The sequence below is a fragment of the Rhineura floridana genome, chromosome 3, assembly GCF_030035675.1.
Source record: "Rhineura floridana isolate rRhiFlo1 chromosome 3, rRhiFlo1.hap2, whole genome shotgun sequence".
In the NCBI taxonomy this organism is placed as follows: domain Eukaryota; kingdom Metazoa; phylum Chordata; class Lepidosauria; order Squamata; family Rhineuridae; genus Rhineura; species Rhineura floridana.
In genome coordinates this window covers 218294433-218316162 of record NC_084482.1, presented here as the reverse complement: position 1 = coordinate 218316162, position 21730 = coordinate 218294433, and the positions used below count along the sequence as shown (strand labels likewise).

Sequence of the window (21730 nt, the reverse complement as noted above, 5' to 3'; positions counted from 1 at the left end):
GCCTGCTGCCCAACCTTGCCATGACTTGGTCCCCATCCTTCTCTGACACCTCCCCCCTTGCTTTACACATGCCCCTATCCCTGTTGCCTGGAGGACAGGCCTACCCTACTAATAACAAAAACAAAAAACAAAATCCACCCCAAGCCCCCGGAGACTGCTCGCTGCTCTATTAAGAATGCAGCACTAAATAAAATAAATAAAAAATAAATAAAATAAAAACCGAGATCCTGATAGGTGGTGGCCCTGGTGGGATTATCACAGGTAGAGCCAGCTGGTGGGATTGTCAAAGTCTCCTCTCTCCCAGACAGTTGCAGAAGGAAGAAGTGAGAAAGGGCAGAAGGAGGGCTGGTAAGCTTCCCCAAAGATGTCACAGTCTAGCAACAGAAGGAAGTCAGTCAGAGCATCACAGGTAAAAGGTAAGCAAAGCCTATCCATCTGGAGGACCTGTCTCCCTTCTGGAACAAAAAAAAAAAAGAACAAAAGGGGAGTTGCTCTTGCCCCGCTCCCAACACACCTTTCCCTGTTGATCAGGGTCTGGGGGAGGAATGCAGAGTCCTCCCCCCACAATCATCTAGAAAGTGGTAGCTACAGACTTGCAGCATTTTTCCAGGAGTGGGTGGTCAGACATTGACTTTGGAGCTGAAGGGGAGAGAGGCGGCCAGGCAGAAAGAGGGCTGACCCATAAGCCTCTCCTGGCCCTCCTCAGACTAAAGAGCCCCCCCCAACTCACCCCTTGGCAGCAACCTGGAGTGAAACACTTTCAGAGGGGTGGGGTGTCTAAAGGAGGAGGTCCATGAGAGGGAAAAGTGCTTTCAATGATTTTGGCCAACTGCTTTTTGGATGAGTAGGAGGTAAAAAGAAAGCTGAAAAACAAAGTCCAGAGGGTCACATCACTCGAAAATGCTTGGAAGTTGTTTAAAAACACTATATTAGAAGCTCAACTGGAGTGCATACCGCAGATCAGAAAAGATACCACCAGGGCCAAGAAGATGCCAGCATGGTTAACGAGCAAAGTCAAGGAAGCTCTTAGAGGCAAAAAGTCTTCCTTCAGAAAATGGAAGTCTTGTCCGAATGAAGAAAATAAAAAAGAACACAAACTCTGGCAAAAGAAATGCAAGAAGACAATAAGGGATGCTAAAAAGGAATTTGAGGAGCACATTGCTAAGAACATAAAAACCAACAACAAAAAATTCTATAAATACATTCAAAGCAGGAGACCATCTAGGGAGACAATTGGACCCTTGGATGATAAGGGAGTCAAAGGTGTACTAAAGAACGATAAGGAGATTGCAGAGAAGCTAAATGAATTCTTTGCATCTGTCTTCACAGTGGAAGATATAGGGCAGATCCCTGAACCTGAACTAACATTTGCAGGAAGGGATTCTGAGGAACTGAGACAAATAGTGGTAACGAGAGAGGAAGTTCTAGGCTTAATGGACAATATAAAAACTGACAAATCACCGGGCCCGGATGGCATCCACCCGAGAGTTCTCAAAGAACTCAAAGGTGAAATTGCTGATCTGCTAACTAAAATATGTAACTTGTCCCTTGGGTCCTCCTCCGTGCCTGAGGACTGGAAAGTGGCAAATGTAACGCCAATATTCAAAACGGGATCCAGAGGGGATCCCGGAAATTACAGGCCAGTTAGCTTAACTTCTGTCCCTGGAAAACTGGTAGAAAGTATAATTAAAGCTAGATTAACTAAGCACATAGAAGAAGAAGCCTTGCTGAAGCAGAGCCAGCATGGCTTCTGCAAGGGAAAGTCCTGTCTCAGTAACCTATTAGAATTCTTTGAGAGTGTCAACAAGCATATAGATAGAGGTGATCCAGTGGACATAGTGTACTTAGACTTTCAAAAAGCGTTTGACAAGGTACCTCACCAAAGGCTTCTGAGGAAGCTTAGCAGTCATGGAATAAGAGGAGAGGTCCTCTTGTGGATAAGAAATTGGTTAAGAAGCAGAAAGCAGAGAATAGGAATCAACGGACAGTTCTCCCAATGGAGGGCTGTAGAAAGTGGAGTCCCTCAAGGATCGGTATTGGGACCTGTACTTTTCAACTTGTTCATTAATGACCTAGAATGAGGAGTGAGCAGTGAAGTGGCCAAGTTTGCTGATGACACTAAATTGTTCAGGGTTGTTAAAACAAAAAGGGATTGCGAAGAGCTCCAAAAAGACCTCTCCAAACTGAGTGAATGGGCAGAAAAATGGCAAATGCAATTCAATATAAACAAGTGTAAAATTATGCATATTGGAGCAAAAAATCTTAATTTCACATATACGCTCATGGGGTCTGAACTGGCGGTGACCGACCAGGAGAGAGACCTCGGGGTTGTAGTGGACAGCACGATGAAAATGTCGACCCAGTGTGCGGCAGCTGTGAAAAAGGCAAATTCCATGCTAGCAATAATTAGGAAAGGTATTGAAAATAAAACAGCCGATATCATAATGTCATTGTATAAATCTATGGTGCGGCCGCATTTGGAATACTGTGTACAGTTCTGGTCGCCTCATCTCAAAAAGGATATTCTAGAGTTGGAAAAGGTTCAGAAGAGGGCAACCAGAATGATCAAGGGGATGGAGCGACTCCCTTACGAGGAAAGGTTGCAGCATTTGGGGCTTTTTAGTTTAGAGAAAAGGCGGGTCAGAGGAGACATGATAGAAGTGTATAAAATTATGCATGGCATTGAGAAAGTGGATAGAGAAAAGTTCTTCTCCCTCTCTCATAATACTAGAACTCGTGGACATTCAAAGAAGCTGAATGTTGGAAGATTCAGGACAGACAAAAGGAAGTATTTCTTTACTCAGCGCATAGTTAAACTATGGAATTTGCTCCCACAAGATGCAGTAATGGCCACTGTCATGAACCTGTAATGGTCATGAGTTATTAAAAATCTAATAGTAATACTTTGGCTCCAGTAAGGGACTCTGGGAGACGGTTACAGTTGGAAAAGACAAGCCTTTGCCAATTTGCAAATCTGAGTTTCACTTCCCAGCTGAAGATGGTTAGAGAAGCCTTAACAAGCTGCACCTGTTTATCTTTGCTGATTAGCAAGTGCCTGGTACCCAAGGACATCCTTGGCCTGTACAGTTGGAAAACACAGTTGGGAGAGGGGCCTGAAGGCGCGAAAATGTGAGAAACATCGAGAAGAAAGTTACATCAGCCAATTCCTGATTGGTCAATTAATTTTGGACCGTTAGGATCCTTTTCCCTTAAGTATAGGGCTAGAGACCCATAGCCTTTGTTCTCTGTTCTCTGCCTATGCTGACTGGCACCAGAGTTCCAAATCTTTCTGCCTTATGGTTCCAGGGGTTGCTTATGGGAAGGCAACCTATGTCTGGTTCCATTGCTTTATGTTGAACATCCATCTCTCTTAGGAGAGGTGCCACGCAACCAACTACCTCGTGTGTAAGTGGTTAGGTGAGTTAGTTTGTTATTTTCTTGTTGTGTGTATGAATTCTCTTGTAAGAACCTAAACCCCTGTTGGGTGAATGGTCTTAAAGGATTACTTACTGCTATATGTTATGTGCACTTATATATCTTAATAAAGCTACTTCTATTTAACCTGGTGTGTTCAATTGAGAGAAGGGGTGGTTCTGGATTCAGTACCTTGACCAATCTCAGTCACTAACTACCAAAGAAGGTTAAGAAGTTAAAGGCTTGGATTTTAAGTGTTAAACCAGAGGTGCCTGGCAAGGAGTGTAACTGTGACTCTTGCCTTTTAGGACCTTGGTTTTATATATCTTCTGGGCTCAGAGATCCCCTGGCTCTGAGTGGACCAGTATACAGGGGTGGTGGCAGCCTACCTTCTACCTTGCAGGGTTGTTGTGAGCGTACACAGCCTTGGCAGGGGTGAAGTAATAGCTTTTTGGTTCCAGTCTCATTTCCCTAAGGGTGGGGGTCTGAGTCTGATGCATGAACCCAGTACCTTGAGGGTCTGGGGGTCATGACATGGCTGGCAGCGGTGAGGATCGAAGCCATTCCTGCTCTTAAGTGAACACGCTGTGTGAGATAAGTGCATTGCAGCAAATTGTAAATTTGAAGGAGACTTCTGACACAACCGTTTGTTACTTTGGGTAGTAAGGTCAGTGCAGAATGTCACAAAAGATAAAAACCAGATCTCAAAATAACGGAGCCGAGGATGTGCACCTGGCAGACAATGCGTTGCCTAGTCAGCTTGTTCAGCTGGAGGAAGGCGCTGCTGCTCTGTCGTTTATACCTCAGCCTTCTGCGGATGACAAGGATATCGTGTTTAAGCAAACTGAGGAAAGTGAGGAGGACAGTGAAGATGAGGAGGAAGAAGATTCTGATGGGGAAGAGCTGCCTAGAAGTATGCAGCATTACCTAGCCAAGCAAATGAAGCTGTTGTCCCTACAGTTCAAGGCTATGAAGGAGGATCGCCGGAGTAGGGAAAGTTTTGCTCGTGAGCTGCAACAACCACGAGGAGGAAGACCAGACCTCCATAAAAAATCTTTTCCGACCTTTTGTGAGACAGATGACATCTTTACCTTTTTTCAAGTTTTTGCTCACTCTTGTAGAGACCAAGGTGTGCTTAAAAAGTACTGGATGAGTGCTTTACGCATTAACGCTGAAGGCGAATTGAGAAAATTGTTGAACTCTCTGCCAGTGGAGTATGCAGATAATTTTGATTACTTCTATGCTCTGGCCAGATCCCACTTTGCTTTAACAGCAGAGGACTGTTTTCGACGTTTAGAGGCAGATCAAAAAAAGCCTTGGGAAAGCTTCTCAGCTTTTTCTGTGTGGATGGGCAGGAATGTGGAGCGCTGGGCAGACACGGCTGAAGCTGCAACTCGAGGGGAGGTTCTAGATCTGTTTGCTAAAGAACTGTTTTACAGATGTCTCCCTCGAGACCTGATGGCTCTGGTTAGAGACCAGCAGCCCCGTTCGTTGGCTGAAGCAGGCGTGCTAGCAGATCGTATGTTTAAAAACAGAGCTGGAGAAAAGTTTACTCTGTTTCGGAAACCTGAGAACGTTCCTGTGAAACCGCCGGGGTGAGAGATTTCAGGTATGCAGAAACCATGGCAACCGCCGAGGGAAGTGAAGGGAGGGCACGGCTACTCCAAAGTACCTTCCGCCCTGACAGAGGCTGCATTACAAAAGAAGCCCCTTGTAGAAATAACTTGCTTTAAATGTGGGAAAATCGGCCATAAGGCTAATTCCTGTTCTGAAATCTTGCCCAAGCCCAGTCCTGTTGGGAGGAAGAATCCAAGGGTTGCCCCAGTTGTGCGTGTAAGAGACTTAGAGTCACCTGGAGCGGAACCCTCTGAACTTTCTCCTTGGTCGTCAGTAGAGGGGAATGACGAAGCAGAATCGGATTTTGTACTCTCTGCCCCAGACTCCCAAGACTGCCCTGCAACTCCTTGTGGATCTGCAGTCAGAGCCCTGCCGGTGAGTGTTGTACAAACTGTGTCAGGGGACAGAGAGGGAGGAGTAAGGAACAGCTTGTTTCCAGAGAAAGACTCCCCAGGACCCCTTTCATCGGAATGTAAAGAATGGGTCCAAACGCAGTTTTCTGAACCCATATATGTTAACTGTATTAAGGTCATGGGGAGAGTAGATTCGGGCTCTGAAATTACCAGTATTGCGGAGCGGCTGGTCAAGCCAGAGCAATATGTTCCAGAGTTACAAGTGGCTGTCACAGCGTATGGACAGCAGACAGTGCAAGTGCCTGTAGCCGATGTGGTGCTTTCATACCGAGGCTGGACTGGACGCCATAGAGTTATAGTTCATTCGGATGACCATTTATGGGATGTTTTAATAGGAGTTGACCTGTTGTTCCTAAGTCATCAAGAGACTGTACGTGGAGCTGAGATAAACGTTCTTACCAGGTCTCAAACTTTGTTACAACCTATAGAAGACTGTGTGGAGAAATGGCCTCTGGATGGTGAGGAAGAGAGGGCTGCAGAGGGGAGAGCTGTGTGCCTGCCCGAACAACAGGGAAAAAACTCCTTGCAACCCAGTATGGGGGAGAGAGAGGAATGTAAATTACCGGCAGCCAGCTCTCAAGCCTTTAAGGCAGCTTTATTGAAGGATGAGAGTTTGCAAAACTGCAGGGAAGAGGCTGGGAGAAGCCCTCCTGCCTTATCAGAGACTGTGAAAGTGAGATTTTATTGGGACAAAGGCTTGCTTTATCGAGAACATGTTCCTGGGGGGAATTTCACGGACTGGCAGCCAGTCAGGCAACTAGTCGTGCCAAAACCTTTTCGCCTGGATGTATTGCGGCTGGCCCATGATGTTGTGACTGCAGGGCACCTAGGTGTGAAACGGACTTTGTTTTCTGTTACCCAACATTTTTATTGGCCCTCAGTGGCTAAGACTGTTAAAGAATATGTAAAATCCTGTGATATTTGTCAACAACTTGGGTATGCGCGTGATCACCCCAAGGCACCCTTACAAGTGTCCCAGATTGTGGCAGAACCCTTTGCTCAAGTGGCTGTGGACGTGATTGGCCCTTTCAATCCGACTAAGACTGGGAGAAGATTTATTTTGACCGTAATTGACTTTGCCACGAGATTTGCTGAAGCTATTCCTTTGAGTTCCACCACTGCCCCAGTCATTGCTAAAACTTTGTTAGAGTTATTTTCGCGTTGGGGGTTCCCCAAGACTATTTTGTCAGACCGAGGGCCGAGTTTTGTGGCCAAGTTAACTAAAAAACATTGGGAACTTGCTAGTATGGAACACCACATTACGACTGCTGGGCACCATTCCTCGAATGGGTTATGTGAGAGAATGAACGTCACCATTAATTGAATGTTAAGGGCGTATGTGTTAGAACATCCTAAAGATTGGGATGTAGCTTTACCTTTCCTGATGTTCGCCTATAGGGCTACTCTCTCTGCCAGCTTGGGCTATAGCCCCAACCAGCTAGTTTTTGGAAGGGATCTGGTGGGGCCTTTGTCATTGCTCAAGAATGAGTGGGAAGGAAGGTTGGAAGCTATGCCTGTGTCGGTAGTAACTTACCTCCACAATTTACAGAATATTCTAAGAGATGTTTTGGCTGTCGCTCATGAGAATTTGGGGGAGGCTCAACAACAGCAGAAGGCCCATTATGATGCTCAAGCTAAAGAAAGACAATTTGTTGAGGGGTCAGAAGTTTTGGTACTAAAGGCCCAAGTGGACAATAAGTTATCGGTGGCCTGGGAAGGCCCTTTGATTGTCAAGGCCCAGTTGAGTGACACCAATTATTTGCTAACTGACCCTAAATCCCATAAGAAACCTAAAGTATACCATGTGAATATGATGAAGCAATATTTTTCTAGGAAATACCTGGTTTTGACTTGCACTCCTGCTTTTGAGGTTGCTGAAGACGCTTTATCTCGTTTACCTGTTCCAGTTGACTGATATTTGACTTCTGCCTATTCCACTGACTGATTTCCCGGCTCTGATGACCTCTGGACTGTTTTTAGACCTTGTTTTATTCTTTTACGCTTTTAACATGTTTTATGGACTTTTATAAGATTTTATGGCTTATGACCTTTTTTGAACTTGGACCAGCTTTCGGATTACCCCATTTTTTATTCTATTTCTTTATTTTTTAATAAAGTCTTCTTTTCTTGGGTGTTTTAGGGGTCCCTTAATTTTCTTGCTGTTATTTTGTAACTTTGTTGGATTTTCTGAATATATTTAGAAGGCATAAGTCAAGAAGTAGCTCACCTGCTTAAAATGTATTAATCCTTTCTTTTTTTTTATTGCTGTATATAGTGCAATGTCGATATATTGATGGAATTTTTGATTGTTCCCTTATCCCTGGTTGCTGTGGCGATGACGCAGAACTATCCAGAGTTCTGACATCATCTTCCCGAAAAGGGGCGTGTCATGAACCTGTAATGGTCATGAGTTATTAAAAATCTAATAGTAATACTTTGGCTCCAGTAAGGGACTCTGGGAGACGGTTACAGTTGGAAAAGACAAGCCTTTGCCAATTTGCAAATCTGAGTTTCACTTCCCAGCTGAAGATGGTTAGAGAAGCCTTAACAAGCTGCACCTGTTTATCTTTGCTGATTAGCAAGTGCCTGGTACCCAAGGACATCCTTGGCCTGTACAGTTGGAAAACACAGTTGGGAGGGGGGCCTGAAGGCGCGAAAATGTGAGAAACATCGAGAAGAAAGTTACATCAGCCAATTCCTGATTGGTCAATTAATTTTGGACCGTTAGGATCCTTTTCCCTTAAGTATAGGGCTAGAGACCCATAGCCTTTGTTCTCTGTTCTCTGCCTATGCTGACTGGCACCAGAGTTCCAAACCTTTCTGCCTTATGGTTCCAGGGGTTGTTTATGGGAAGGCAACCTATGTCTGGTTCCATTGCTTTATGTTGAACATCCATCTCTCTTAGGAGAGGTGCCACGCAACCAACTACCTCATGTGTAAGTGGTTAGGTGAGTTAGTTTGTTATTTTCTTGTTGTGTGTATGAATTCTCTTGTAAGAACCTAAACCCCTGTTGGGTGAATGGTCTTAAAGGATTACTTGCTGCTATATGTTATGTGCACTTATATATCTTAATAAAGCTACTTCTATTTAACCTGGTGTGTTCAATTGAGAGAAGGGGTGGTTCTGGATTCAGTACCTTGACCAATCTCAGTCACTAACTACAAAAGAAGGTTAAGAAGTTAAAGGCTTGGATTTTAAGTGTTAAACCAGAGGTGCCTGGCAAGGAGTGTAACTGTGACTCTTGCCTTTTAGGACCTTGGTTTTATATATCTTCTGGGCTCAGAGATCCCCTGGCTCTGAGTGGACCAGTATACAGGGGTGGTGGCAGCCTACCTTCTACCTTGCAGGGTTGTTGTGAGCGTACACAGCCTTGGCAGGGGTGAAGTAATAGCTTTTTGGTTCCAGTCTCATTTCCCTAAGGGTGGGGGTCTGAGTCTGATGCATGAACCCAGTACCTTGAGGGTCTGGGGGTCATGACAGCCACCAGCTTGGATGGCTTTAAAAGAAGATTAGACAAATTCATGGAGGACAGGGCTATCAATGGCTACTAGCCATGATGGCTGTGCTGTGCCACCCTAGTCAGAGGCAGCATGCTTCTGAAAACCAGTTGCCAGAAGCCTCAGGAGGGGAGAGTGTTCTTGCACTCGGGTCCTGCTTGCGGGCTTCCCCCAGGCACCTGGTTGGCCACTGTGAGAACAGGATGCTGGACTAGATGGGCCACTGGCCTGATCCAGCAGGCTCTTCTTATGTTCTTATGTTCTTAAGTGCTCAGGTCTAATTTACAACAGAGAAAACTGCATGTTTATTTTGTCCAGGAAGGGGCTTTCATGATGGTGCTTGTTGGAATTAAGCAAGTAATGGTTTCTGACCAGCCTTCTGGATTAGCAGGATGCCCTCTGGAGGTGGGAGTGATGTTTGTTTTGTGCGAATGTGTCGCTCTTTTTTGGCCAGGTCTGCTGCAGTTATGGCCGACAGGTAAAAGTGAGTCTCTCAGCAGAGAGAGAGAAAGATGCCAACTGCAGCTCAGGGGCAGAGCCTCTGCTTGGCTTGAAGGAGGATCAGTCCAGCTCAATCAGTCTCCACCTGTTCCACAAAGGGCTAGAAAGGCTCCTTCTCTGAAACCCCAGAGAGACGCTTATGGTCAGTGCAGACATTATAGTAAAAGCAACATTGAACCAGGCTGACCATAAGGGAACTTCCTTGTAACCCCAGGGAGCTGGTGGCAGCCGTATCAGACCACAAGAGCAGCCAAGACTTTGGCAGCCCTTGAAAGTGAACTTTTTGCAGCCCAAGGGCCCCTTTCCTCTTGGGAGTGGGGCAAGAGCAACTCCTGCTTTGGTCTTTTCCTTGTGTTGCAGAAGGGAGATAGAGTGAGGGTCCTCCAGATAGCTAGGCGTGGCTAGCTTTACCTGTGCTGTGCTCTGACTGACTTCCTTCCTTGTAAACTGATATGCTCAGGGAAGCTGACATGCCCCTCCTCCTTCCACCCTCTCCCTCTTCTTCGACTGACCGAGAGAGAGGAGACACCTTTGTCTCTGCTCTCTCTCCTGAGTCATGAGGGCGACTCCCAAGCCTGGGCGTGGCACCTCCAACTCAGTTAGTTAGAACTAGGTATGCCTTTCTCTCTACTATGCGTTTCTATAAGGTAGGTTTTCTTATTTTACTAAGTCTTAAGTCTCAGTGATCTCAGTGCAGCGTAAAAGCCTGCTTCTAAGGTAAATACACACACACCGGCATTCATGCAGCATTTCCGACTGCTGTTGAACTCTGCTTTATTATTTCAATACAAGTTTACACAACAAGAAGCCTCCGCTCTGTCTGTTGAACTTCCCACCGCATGTGTCTCTGAGTGCAGGGTGAAGGGGGACTGTCCGTTCAGGCACAGGAGGTGGAGGAGCGCCCGACTGAGAGGCTTCTGGTGGAACAGGCTGAACTCCCACTGGGGCGTCTGGAGATGGGGAGCTGTAGTGTCAAAGGCAGAGCCGGGGCTCTTTCGAAGCTGGACCTGCTACTTGCACCCTCCCTGGGTGACTCATCCCAGTCCATGTCCTCATCCTCTGACTCACCCCCACCCGTCCACTGCCACCTGGTGGGGCTCACAACAGTGATGTGGCTGCAAAAAAGGCAAATGCTATTTTAAGCTGCATTAACAGAAGCATCGTTTCCAAATTGCATGAAGTACAGTTCCCCTCTATTCAGCACTGGTTAGAACTCATCTTCAGTACTGTATACAGTTCCGGTCTCCGCACTTCAAGAAGGATGCAGACAAACTGGAAGAGGTTCAGAGGAGGGCAACAAGGAAGATCAGGGCACTGGAAACAAAGCCCTATGAGGAGAAAGAACTGGGCATGATTAGCCTGGAGAAGAGAAGACTGAGGGGAGACGGGATAGCACTCTTCAAGTACTCGAAAGGCTGCCACACAGAAGAGGGCCGGGATCACTTCTCGATTGTCCCATGGTGCAGGACGTGGAATAATGGGCTCAAGTTGTGGGAAGCCAGATTTTGGCTGAACATCAGGAAAAACTTCCTAACTGTTACAGCTGTATGACAATGGAACCAATGACCTAGGGAGGTGTGGGCTCTCCAACCCTGGTGGCATTCAAAAGGCAGCTAGACAGCCACCTGTGAGCTATGCTTTAATTTGGATTCTAGCACTGAGCAGCGGGGTGGACTGGATGGCCTTTTAGGCCCCTTCCAACTCTGTGGTTCTAAGGATACTTGCTGGGAAAGGGGGCAAAATAACAAGCTTTGCAAGAGGAAAGAAGTGGGTCTCTCTCCAGAAGACTGGTGAGGCAGGGTCCCCACCAGGATGGGCAAAGAAACCTCCCAGTCAGTGGGGCAGTGGAATCCACTCCGAGTTTTCCCAGGAGATGTCCAAGGAGCTGAAACCTCCGCTGCTCCCAGTTTTCTAAGCAGCGTCTTAGTTGTTGGGAAGGTGGATCCCTCGGGGGAGGGGGGAGACTATGACTGGGTGGGGGTGGAGGCGAAAGGAGATCCCAGTGTTGGAGACTACTGGCGGGAAGGGGGAGCAGCGTAGCTGGGATCGGAGGGAGGATAACTCCCCCAGCTGCACCCATTAACAAGCCTGCCTCTGCTGGGACTGACCCCCTCCCGTCGCTCTCCGTGCAACGCAGCCGCGGAGCTTCAGTCACTTTAAGGGTTAACCAAGGACAACGGAGGCGAAGGGAAGAGCTCAAACGAGGGACGTCCTCTTCCTGCCCCGCCTCTCCGTGAGCAATGCAGGCTGGAAGCGCAGGAGAAGCCCCTCTTTGTGCGCGGCGATGTTGGCGAGCGGGGTTGCGCAGGGGGAGCCTGGAGACAAAGGTATGCAATTGGGGAGAGGGGAGGTTGGGAGAGGGCGAGGACCCCCCTTAAGCACCCCTCCCAGCAGACCCTCCGATCGGAGGCTGCAGCTCTGCCCCGTCCCCTCTGCCTCTCCCCTGAGGTGGGCTGGCTGTGTGAGGCCGGATCGAAGCATCCCTTGGAACATCTGTGGTTCTGATGATGGATTTTGTGGCCTTGAGCTTGGAGATGGAGGCGCCCCATAGTTGGAACAGAGCTAAGTAGACACCAGTGAGCTAAATGGGCCACTTCTTCATGTGTCCTCCTTTGTCCTTTGGTTCAGCTGTGATAGTTGAATAGTGAGGCTCTTCTTTCACTACCTTCATTCTGCCAGCCCTCCCCAGTTTCCTACTCTGTTGGAATTAAGGTCACCGTTTAGTTCAGGGAAGCAGAAACGTGCCCTTGCCCTCCTTGTTTTAGGGTAGCCCTGCAGACAAACTGTTTTGCGAGTGACGTTTTTCCTGAGAAGGGTCAAATTGGTGGGAGCTGCTTCCCTTCCTCTTCCTACACCAGGTGTAAGTTCCCTACTAAATGAGAGGGTGTTATCCAGTTTCTCCTCACCACACACCTTTATGGCACATCCACAGTGTACATTGAAAGCATGTGGCTTCCTCCCACGAGTCCTGGGAGTTGTAGTTTCTGAAGGGTGCTGGGAATGTAGCGCAGTGAGGGAAAACTATTCTCCAGGATTTGTTGGGGCAAGCCATGTGCTTTACATTTGTGTTGCATGTGCTTTAAATGTCTGGTGTGATCATACACTTCTAGCGTGTCTCCTCTAAGCTTTTTTTCTACAGCAAAAATCCCCAAATGTTACAACCCTTGATTATTTTGGTTCCCATTTCTCTACCTCTTCCACCTCCAGAATGCTATTTTTGCGGTCAGGCAACCAGAACTGTAGACAGCATTCCAAGTAGGATCACATCTTGGATGTGTATAATGGGGTTATGATATGGGCAGTTTTATTTTCAATGCATGTCTTAATGATCCCTCACATGGAAATCACCAATTTCAGAGCTATAACATCAGTATCTTAATTAAGGTGTCCGCTATGACCTCGATGTCTCTCCTGTGAGTCACCACCGATTCAGTTAGGATTTTTCACTTCTGTGCATCGCTTTACGTTGGCTTACATTTAATTGCATTTCCTCTTTAATACACAAGCCTGCTTGAAGAGTTCCTTTCGGAGTTCCTCACAATCCTTCTTTATTTTAATCACCCTGAACTTGATATCAACAGGAAACTTGGTTGTCTCGCTTCTCACCCCAAATCCATGTCGTTTAGAAACAGGTTTAAAAGCACAGGTCCTCATATCCCATGATTGCTGTGTTCCACTCCATGTTTGGTAATTCTGCCTTTAATAATATTTTCCACTTCTTTTCCCAGAACAGCTATTAGGCTTCTGATTTCCCAGATACCTTCTGTGTCCTTTTGGCTTTCAGATTGTCATACATTTGCCAATCCATATGGCAGCAAGTCCTTGAGAGAAGATAGATATTTTTCTTAGAAGATCAGCAATGTCACATTTGGGTTGTTTTCAGACCTCTCCGGTAGATGCCATCTGGACTTAAGATGATTTATGAACACTACAAGAAAAGATCCCGCTTGCCCCATCTCTCTTCAGAGTGCGAATGGAGAACAGATGATGTCCAGCCTTGCCTGGGAGTATTAATGAGGAAGGCAATTGTTTTCTTCTTCCAGGGACTGGTGACCTTTGAGGAAGTGTCCTTGCACTTCACCCAGGAGGAATGGGTTCAGCTGGATCCAGACTAGCAAGCTCTGTACAAGGAGATCATGCAGGAGATTCATGAGATGGTGACCTGTTCTGTTAGAATTAGGTTAAGGATAGCCTTCTTACTCCCTTCCTGGTACCCCTGCTTAGCAAATCTGACCCACTGTGCACTCCAGATTACCCGGTAGAGCTGCCATTATTTCCCCTTTTCCCAGAGAGGAAGACTCGGGGGGCCAATTTAGTACTGATAATTCTGGCATCCTATGGACAACATCCCCTGTGCTTCCCAGCCAGAGCCCTCTTTAACTAACTGTAAGGCCTACAACCAACGCTCTTCCTCTATTGCTGCCACCAATCTTAAGAGTCAGCTTTTCTTTAGCACTTCAAATACCTTTTACTTGGTAACGGGGAACCACATTTTAGCTCAAGTATCTACCTGATCCTAAGTGACTACTTACCTCCAGGATATTGGTCCTCTCAGGTGTAAAGCTGTTTGGCTGGTCCACTGCAGGCTTTTTCCTGATGGTGGATGAGGCACAAAGCCTGCATAGCACAGCCCACCTTTTAAGGATATTTCCTCCCACAGAGGTTTGCGGGGCACTGGGCACTCTTGGATCAATTAATGCTGAACTCACATAGTGCAGGTGTGTTTGCGTTATATGCCTTCAAGGTGATTATGACATGGTGACCCCATGAATCAGCGACCTCCAATAGCATCTATCCTGAACCACCCTGTTCAGCTCTTGTAACTTCAGGTCTGTGGCTTCCTTTATGGCATCAATCCATCTCTTGTTTGGCCTTCCTCTTGTCTTTTGGAGTGAGTCATATCTTCCCATTATGTGTCCAAAGTGTCATGAAAACCTGAATTCAAGATGGTTGTGTAGCAAAAAATTGTGTGGTTTCATTTGTTAATGTGGGATCTTAACAGGTTTACAGTTGATTTCTATATTAGAGCTAAGAGTTGGCAGTTTTATTTCCCAGCTGTGGGTAATCAGAGGCCCACCCTAACACCACCTTGTCAGTAGAAGCCGGGCAAGGTCATAAAGTCTGGGAAGCTTTAGGGAAGATGTTCCATTTGGCCGGTGATTGATGGACCCTTAATCCATGAATTAATTTCCTGATTGGTTAATTGGATCCGGCCTGTTGCTGGGGAGTCTGCCCTAAGTATGGGGCTCAAACCTTAGCTTTCGTTTCTCTCCTGGGTCGCATCATGCCTACTTGATGTTGCCTGCTGAGGTTCCATGTTGCATCAACTCTCCTGACTGTTCCTCTCTCTGAAGAGAGGGGAGCTGTGCAACTGTCTACCAGTGTGTAAGTATAGGCTAGGCTAGATAGCATCCTTGTTTTTCTGTTGTGACTGAACTCATAGAATCATAGAATAGTAGAGTTGGAAGGGGCCTATAAGGCCATCAAGTCCAACCCCCTGTGCAACGCATGAATCCAAATCCAAGCATTTCCGACATATGGCTGTCCAGCTGCCTCTTGAATGCCTCCAGTGTCGGAGAGCCCACTACCTCTCTAGGTAATTGATTCCATTGTCGTCTGGGTCTAACAAGTTAGGAAATTTTTCCTGATGTCCAGTCGAAATCTGGCTTCCTGCAACTTGAGCCCATTATTCCGTATCCTACACTCTGGGATGATTGAGAAGAGATCCCAGCCCTCCTCTATGTGACAACCTTTCATGTACTTGAAGAGTGCTATCATATCTCCCCTCAGTCTTCTCTTCTCAAGGCTGAACATGCCCAGTTCTTTCAGTGTCTCCTCATAGGACTTTGTTTCCAGTCCCCTGATCATCCTTGTTGCCCCCCTCTGAACCTGTTCCAGTTTGTCTGCATCCTTCTTGAAGTGTGGAGACCAGAACTGGATGCAATACTCAAGATGAGGCCGAATCATTGCTGAATAGCGGGGAACTAATACTTCACGCGATTTGGAAACTATACTTCTGTTAATGCAGCCTAATACAGCATTTGCCTTTTTTGCAGCCACATCACACTGTTGGCTCATATTCAGCTTGTGATCAACGACAATTTCAAGATCATTCTCACACGTTGTATTGCTGAGCCAAGTATCCCCCATCTCATAACTGCATTTGGTTTCTTTTTCCTAAGTGTAGAACATTGCATTTATCCCTGTTGAATTTCATTCTGTGGTTTTCAGCCCAATGCTCCAGCCTATCAAGGTCCCTTGGAATTTTGTTTCTGTCTTCCACAGTGTTAGCTATACCCCCCAAGTTTGTATCATCTGCAAATTTGATAAGCATGTTCTGTACCTCCTCATGCAAGTGAAAAATATTGAAGAGCACTGGGCCCAGGACCGAGCCCTGTGGTACCCCACTTGTTACGTCTGCCCAGTTTGAGAAGGAACCATTGAAAAGCACTCTTTGAGTATGATTCTCGAGCCACCTGTGGATCCATCTGATAGTTGTTTCATCCAGCCCACATTTAGCTAGCTTGTGTTTTACCTTGCCCCTTTTGAGTGTTGATATTAAGCAACTATTTTGCTGCTGTAACTGTGCACCTCTTTTATTCTTTAAGAAAGTTATTCTATTTACCTGTGTGCATTCATTCAGGAGAGGGTAGACTCTGAATCGGTACTTTGGCCACTGACCACGACTACTGTGTGAATTGGGTATTTTGTTTAAAGGCTTCAGAGCAAGGAGTTCCTGTTTGGCTCTTGCTGTCTGTAGTCCTTGGCAGGTTTTCTGGGCTCAGAGTTTCCCCTTGGCTCAGGGTGGTTAACCAGTATAAAGGCTGGTGGCAGTCTACTACCCTGCAGGACTGTTGTGAGCGGGCATAGCCTTTGAAGAGAAGGATATTTTGCCAGAGTCAGTTTGCTTGAGTGGGGAATTGGCTTCTGGGATGGTGGAGGGTGTCCTGGGAGAACTTCCCTCCCTCACAGAAAAAGTATGATAACCTCAGTTTCAGCATTTTAGCTTCCAGTGATAATTCTGGTTTAATTTGTTCTGACACCCAATTATTTGTCTTTTTCGCAGTCCATGGTACCCGCAAAGCTCTCCTCCAGCACTACATTTCAAATGAGTTGATTTTTCTTTTCACTATCCAACTTTCACATCCATACATAGAGATCAGGAATACCATGGTCTGAAAGATCTTGACTTTGGTGTTCAGTGATGCATCTTTGCATTTGGAATCTATTCTCATAGCTACCCTCCCCAGTCCAAGGCTTCTTCTGATTTCTTGACTCTTGTCTCCATTTTGGTTAATGACTGTGCTGAGGTATTGATAATCCTTGACAAGTTCAATGTCGTCATTGTCAACTTTAAAGTTACATAAATCTTCTGTTGTCATTACTTTAGTCTTCTTAATGTTCAGGTGTAGTCCTGCTATTGTGCTTTGTATTTGTTTCAAATCATTACTGGTTTCTGCTAGTAGTATGGTATCATCTGCATATTTCTTCCTCCAATTTTAACACCTCCTTCATCTTGGTCCAATCCTGATTTCCGTATGATAGGTTCTGCATATAGATTAAATAAATAGGGTGATAAAATACACCCGTCTCACACCCTTTTTGACTGGGAACCAATTGGTTTCTCCATATTCTGTCCTTACAGTAGCCTCTTGTCCAGAGTATAGGTTGTGCATCAGGACAATCAGATAATATGCCACCCCCATTTATTTTAAAGCATTCCATAGCTTTTCATAATCTACACAATCAAAGGCTTTGCTGTAATCTATAAAGCACAGGGTGATTTTCTTCTGATGTTCTGTGGTCTGTTCCATTATCCAACTAATCTTTGCGATACGACCTGTGGTACCTCTTCCCTTTCTAAATCCAGCATGCACATCTGGCACTTCTCGCTCCATATATGGTAAGAGCCTTTACTTTACTTGCATGGCATATTAAGGCAATAGTTTCAAAATTACTGCATTCCCTGGGATCCTCTTTCTTTGGAATTGGGATGTATATTAAGCGCTTCCAGTCTGTGGGCCATAGTTTTCTTTTCCATATTTGTTGACAAAGGTTTAACATAATTTGGACACATTCAGTCTCAGTAGCTTGTAGCAACTCTATTGGTATGCCATCTGTTCCTTGTCAAAGAGTTGTCCCCCTGGGGTCCCTTCCCCTCAGTATCCCAAGGGGGGTTCTTTGCTTCTGAGAACAGTCCTAACTCCTTTTGCTTCCCAGGCAAATCCTCCCTCCTTCAGGAGCAATTTTACAGTAGTATTGCCACCCCCCCTCTTCCTGGCCCTTTTCTCTGAGGAAGGGGATCTCAGAGAGCCCTGTGAGTTCTAAAGGGATCAACCCTTATTGTTGTTGTTGTTATGGGCCTCCAAGTCGACTGCAACTAATGGCGATCCTATGAATCAGTGACCTCCAAGAGCATCTGTCATGAACCACCCTGTTCAGATCTTGTAAGTTCAGGTCTGTGGCTTCCTTTATGGAATCAATCCATCTCTTGTTTGGCCTTCCTCTTTTTCTATTTCCTTAAACTCTGATACCAACAGAACTCGCAGAAATATGTTTTCAAAGTAGAAATCATAATATATTTGCAGGATTTCTCCACAGCATTTTATCTCCTTTCCTTTTCATTCCATCAGGATACATCTCAGGGGTCAAGGCTGAGGAAGAACCATCTGAAGTATCACTGGAAAAAGCTGAGGAGCAGGTGCAGGAACGGAAACTGAGGAGTCAAGATGGAGCAAAGAGACAAAAGGAGAGACAGACTGACACAGGGGACAAACCTTATGAATGCTTCAAATGTGGAAAGAGCTTCAGGTGGCATAGCACCCTTACAGTGCATCAAAGAAGTCACACAGGGGACAAACCTTATAAATGCTTGGAGTGTGGAAAAAGCTTCAGTCAGAGTAGCCACCTTACTTCGCATCAAAGAACGCACACAGGGGACAAACCTTACCAATGCTTCAAGTATAGAAAGAGCTTCAGTGACAGTAGCACCCTTACTTCACATCAAAGAAGTCACACAGGGAACAAACCTTATCAATGCTTGGAGTGTGGAAAGAGCTTCAGTCAGAGTAGCCACCTTACTTAGCATCAAAGAACGCACACAGGGGACAAACCTTATACATGCTTGAAGTGTGGAAAGAGCTTCAGTCAGAGTAGCACCCTTATTTCGCATCGAAGAACTCACACAGGAGACAAACCTTATAAATGCTTGGAGTGTGGAAAGAGCTTTAGTCAGAGTGGCCACCTTACTTCGCATCAAAGAAGTCACACAGGGGACAAACCTTATAAATGCTTGGAGAGTGGAAAGAGCTTTAGTCAGAGTGGCCACCTTACTTCGCATCAAAGAACTCACACAGGGAACAAACCTTATCAATGTTTGGAGTGTGGAAAGAGCTTCAGTGACAGTAGCACCCTTACTTGGCATCACAAAACTCACACAGGGGAGAAACCTTATAAATGCTTCAAGTGTGGAAAGAGCTTTAGTTGGAGTGACCACCTTACTTCGCATCAAAGAACTCACACAGGAGACAAAGCTTTTAAATGCTTTGAGTGTGGAAAGAGCTTTAGTCGGAGTGACCACCTTACTTCGCATCAAAGAAGTCACAAAGGGGACAAACCTTATCAATGCTTGGAGTGTGGAAAGAGCTTCAGCTTTAGTAGAACCCTTAGTTCGCATCAAAGAACTCACACAGGAGACAAATCTTATAAATGTTTCAAGTGTGGAAAGAGCTTCAGTGACAGTAGCACCCTTGCTTCGCATCACAAAACTCACACAGGGGAGAAACCTTATACATGCTTTGAGTGTGGAAAGAGCTTCAGTTGGAGTAGCAGCCTTATTTCGCATCAAAGAATTCACACAGGAGACAAACCTTATAAATGCTTGGAGTGTGGAAAGAGCTTTAGTCAGAGTGACCACCTTACTTCGCATCAAAGAACTCACACAGGAGACAAACCTTATAAATGCTTCGAATGTGGAAAGAGCTTCAGTGACAGTAGCACCCTTACTTCGCATCAAAGAACTCACACAGGGGACAAACCTTATAAATGCTTGGAGTGTGGAAAGAGCTTCAGTCGAAGTAGCCACCTTACTTCACATCAGAAAACTCACACAGGAGACAAACCTTATAAATGCATCACCTGTGGAAAAAGCTTCAGGTGCAATAGCGCCTTTAGACGACATCAAAGAACTCACACAGGGGACAAACCTTATAAATGCTTGGAGTGTGGAAAGAGCTTCAGCTTTAGTAGCACCCTTAGTTCGCATCAAAGAACTCACACAGGAGACAAATCTTATAAATGTTTCGAGTGTGGAAAGAGCTTCAGTGACAGTAGCACCCTTGCTTCGCATCACAAAACTCACACGGGAGAAACCTTATACATGCTTTGAGTGTGGAAAGAGCTTCAGTTGGAGTAGCAGCCTTATTTCGCATCAAAGAATTCACACAGGAGACAAACCTTATAAATGCTTGGAGTGTGGAAAGAGCTTTAGTCAGAGTGGCCACCTTACTTCGCATCAAAGAACTCACACCGGAGACAAACCTTATAAATGTTTCGAGTATGGAAGGAGCTTCAGTCAGAGTGGCCACCTTACTTCACATCAAAGAACTCACACAGGGGACAAATCTTGGGAGTTGCACTCTTGGCTCAGGAGAGAGAACAGAGAGAAAGGTGTCTCCTCTCTCTCGAACAGTGGAGAAGGGAAGAGAGGAAAGGGCGGAAGCAGGAGGAGCAGATCAGCTTCCCTGAGCATATTAGTTTACAAGGAAGGAAGGAAGTCAGAGTGACGTCTTTAGGGAAGCTTACCTGCCCCTCCTCCTTCTGCCCTTTCCACTCCTCCCTTTCTTCTCAGTCTGTGTTGGAGAGAGGAGACATCCTTTTGTCTCTGCTCTCTCTCCTAGCCATGGGGCTAACTCCCACACCTGGGCGTTACACCTCCAACTTAGTTAGTTAGTTAGTTAGAACTAGGTAGGCCTTTCTATCTACTATGTATTTCTATACATAAAGTAGCTTTTCTTATTTTACTAAGTCTCAAGTCTCAGTGATGCTGATGCAGGGTAAAAGCCTGCTTTCTTAGGTAAACGCACTCACACGCTGGCAAACTCACATTTCAACATCCGCTGTTACCAGTTCTTGGAAGTAACTCGTTATTTTTAACAAGTTACTTGTAATTCGTTACAATGTAAAATAACGAGTGGGTAATTACATTTGGCAAGTAACGGAATGACTAGTAATTTCCCTACTTTTCAGCTGCAACTTTAACGTTTCCACGTTAGGTTGGACATTACTTGGGGGCGGGAACAAGGGGAAGTCAGCTCCTGGCTGTGATTGGTTAACACAAGACATGTGCCTCACACTGATTGGACCTCTGCGCAGACTCTTCCCTTGTGATCTGTGTTAGGAGGCACGAGGGAAGAGGTGAATAGGCAGGGCCTGCTAGTGTCTAAGAGGAAAAAATGGACGCCGGAGGAAAAAGCCAGGGCAAGGACAACGGAGGAGAAGGCATCAGCAGAATGGCGAAGAGCTGTGGAGGTGAGTGATGATGATTTGTGTGTGTGTGTGCCCCCCCGCGGCACCTACAGCCCCCCGTGGCACCTTCTGCCCCCCCCGCCCCCCGCAGCACCTTCTGCCCCCCCGCGGCACCTTCTGCCCCCCGCGGCACCTTCTGCCCCCCGCGGCACCTTCTGCCCCCCCGCAGCACCTTCTGCCACCCCCACTGCCTCTCCTTGCCTCGCTGCTGCCCCCTCCATCAATCACAAGGCACTTCTGAAACTTCGGCCTACAAATCAGAGCTTGGAAAAGTTACTTTTTTGAACTACAACTCCCATCAGCCCTAGGCAACATGGCCACTGGATTAGGCTGATGGGAGCTGTAGTTCAAAAAAGTAACTTTTCCAAGCTCTGGCCTACTTCTCTTCCTTCCCCCCCTTTTTGAACTCTCCCCCTTGTTCCCATGCATACCTGTGTGCTGTATTTATCCAGACAGAGTACTCCTGCCTTTTAAAATGCCCGCTAGCTTTTTATTGTATATTTATTTGAACTCCATCTTTCTTTTTATTTGTATTTTTGTCCTGTTTAATCACAAGACTGAATTGTATGTGGGACAAAAACTGTCTCAGTAATAATAATAATAATAATAATAATAAAATAAAAAATCATTAGGCGTATAATAAATGACTTAAGGCTGATTTTTTTGTTCTTGGCAGAGATGAGGTGAGAAGTAGGGTCCTTGCAGCTCCTCCTCTCAGTCCCCCAGCTCTCAAACTCATGTTCTGTGAGAAAGAGAGAGAT

The 21730-nt window shown here is 45.9% G+C and overlaps 1 pseudogene; it reads left to right on the top strand.

Annotated features, from left to right (window-relative positions):
• The first annotated feature begins 11684 nt into the window (after positions 1–11684).
• On the top strand, positions 11685–20227 carry LOC133381653 (zinc finger protein ZFP2-like; annotated as a pseudogene).
• Positions 20228–21730: the final 1503 nt, after the last annotated feature.